This window comes from Callospermophilus lateralis, chromosome 2 (assembly GCF_048772815.1).
Source record: "Callospermophilus lateralis isolate mCalLat2 chromosome 2, mCalLat2.hap1, whole genome shotgun sequence".
Lineage (NCBI taxonomy): Eukaryota > Metazoa > Chordata > Mammalia > Rodentia > Sciuridae > Callospermophilus > Callospermophilus lateralis.
In genome coordinates this window covers 125,076,151-125,079,126 of record NC_135306.1, presented here as the reverse complement: position 1 = coordinate 125,079,126, position 2,976 = coordinate 125,076,151, and positions in this window count along the sequence as shown.

Here is a 2,976-nt window from a genome sequence, read left to right as displayed (position 1 = left end):
AAAGGGTTAGGGAACTGATCAGAACTACAGCAGTTGAGGATATTTGATCTGCAATGATTGTGACCACTGTTTTCACAGGAAAAAATGTAACTTATCCAAAAAAGTCTTCTTATACAAGACGCAAAATTTTAAAACTCCTCTTCACCAAAACAACAAAAGAGTCACAATAAATGAAATTCTTATTTTAAGAAAATTGGAAGAAAGTTTTCACAACACACAGAAGAAAGTGAAGAATTGACTATTCTAACTATTCATGATATACTGAGTTTCTCTCATAAGTGCATGAAGAAGTAATTCACGGAAATAATAACTAGAGGCCAAGATATTGAACATGACAACTGTATTTCTACCTAATTATTTCCTACTTACCGTTCCCTCAGCTTAAAATCCTATTGCCTACAAATATCTACATCCTCATCTTCTTACTTTGTTCAGCTCTCTGCTTCAATGTCTTCTTGTCTGTGAAACTTCTCATACCCACTCTCTATAAAATAGCATGCCCCCCAGGTTGCTCTCTAGTTTCTGCTCACTACTGTATTTTTGACTCACAGAAAGTACAATCACCCGACGCGTGTTTTCACTTGTGAGCATGTTGCCAGTTTCCCTAGAATAGAATATAAGCTCCATGGGACCAGGAGCCTGTCCCTTGTACTTAGAGTTATGTCAGCCTCACCTAGAAGAGGGATTGCAAATACTCAGATAAAGAGTTGCTTATTTTTTGAATAAAACTTATCTAAATACTAATCAAAGTAAGTAGGATGAAAATAACAGTGTGATGTATTTTCCCTGCCACATTAGCATTTTTTATGATTAACAATATTTATGGGTGGTAGAAATGTAGAGAACTAGGTACATCTAGATTCTACCCAATTGCCTTCCAAAATGACACTAATAAAATCCACGTACCTTTCAATACAGCCCTAAAAATATGCACTCAGTTCTTGGTAGCACTTAGTGACAGAAAAACCTAAGAAGCAAACTAAATGTGCACCAGTAGAAAAGTAGTTAACATTCTTACATCTTTATGATAGTACATCATGAAGCTATTAAAATAGTGTGATAAGATTATATTAATAACAATAGAATGTTCTCAAATATAAACAATAAAAATATTAAAAATGCAGAATTGTTTCTGAAAAAAATTATATGTTTACGTATAATATGTGCATGAATTTCATAAGAACACACAAGAATAAGACACTAAACCATTTACAATAGTTCCCATAAGGGAACTATTAAAGACTGTACTTGAAATTATTCATTTTATACCCTTTGCAATTGTCGCACAATTTAAATGTATGCATTGCATTACTTATCTGAGACATGAGATAAAGGGGAAATTAGATCAAACAAGTTAATATAAAGTCTTGAACTAATGGTGAATGCCTTCTACAGTTTTTACTACCACACCTCCAGAATGTGAAACAAATACACAAAATAATGGAACTGCCAGTTCTGCTGCATCAAAGAAGGGTGACAAGATGCAGTCACTTAGTAATAACTAAGGGAAATGACCTCTCTCCACTTTGATGTTTTGTGAGACTTTCATGACCCTTCTTATGGACTTGCTGGGTCACTATGCTCTCCTCTTCTTTCTGAACTTCCCTGATCACTGGTCACTTGAGCATCTCTATGAGTCAGATTTTTAATGACAAGGAATTTATCCTTTGCCAGAGAAAAGATTCTTCAAGATAATTCTGGTCATATGAGGGCAGCATTAGTAGATTTTTGGGAATAGTCAGGGAAAACAATCTCTTTGGAAAGAGTTCCAGTTAGTTTTTAGGAAAAGAAATAAAGATAAACATGTGTTTACTATTGCTTACATACCCTGCAGAGTCTTACATATATACTTCTAGAAGTCATAGTTTTCACAAGTTGACCAGCTTGTGAACTCTTGTGGAAGAATAACCAACCCTCTCCATTTGGTTGGGACTGTGGGGTGGGGATTCCTGGGTTGCAGGACATTTAAGTAAAATCCAAGTACACTGAAAAAATAAGTTAGTTTTCTGACAGGGAAAGGAGCATGACAAATTAATTCAACAAATATTTATTAAATTCCAAATACATGCTGTGTGCACTGTGCTGGACACTAAGGATTACAGTAATGACAAAGCATGCACATATACAATCCCTGCCGTTACAATGTTTAAAGTCTTCACGTGAAAAGATAAAAGCATGAAACTGATTGTACCACACAGTTTTCCCCATGACTATGTGTGCCTTAGTTAGACACTTTGGGTATTCAGGGAGAGAACTATAGTATCAGTAAGAAATTTTTGTGAACTAGAAAGAACTTGAACAGATTCTCAAAAGGACACCTGGGCTTCCATGGGCTCAGTTCCTTGCATGTGGTGAATTCTCAACAGATGTTTGTTGAATTTTACTGGTATGAATTCTGGAGAAAACTGTTCTTTCATGGATTGGAACCAAAAAAGAGATAAAAGACACTTGGATTTATATATGGTTTCCACTGTGAAGATGCTAAAACATCACCATAATTACAGTTACATGCTTCGAAATCTTGTCCTCTGGCTCTCCAACTCAAAAAAACAGAGTTTTGTCTGTACACTGACTTAGACATCTCAGACTCTGGGAAACATTCAAAATAACTTACTTTAGGGTGTGTAGCCGTCAGGGAGCTTGAAGATTTATGTACAAGAAACATGGCTACCTCTGTCTGGAAGAAAAGTAGCTGTAAAAAGCAATTAACAATCAAAAATAGGTAAAACAACACAGAATGACAAATTGGAGCCCTGAGTGGCAGTCCTTCATCTAGCTCAGGGAGTCTGATGATTCATTCCTTGTATCATATGACAAAACTGCTGAGTGGACAGGATGTTGCTGTCACTGGACAGGATTCAACATTGTGAGGTAATTTAAGAAGCATAGTACTAAGATCCAGGGGGATACTGGATGCTCCCTAGGCTTTGCCACCAACTGGCAGGGATTTGAGAGAGGTCATTTAGTTCTCCAACT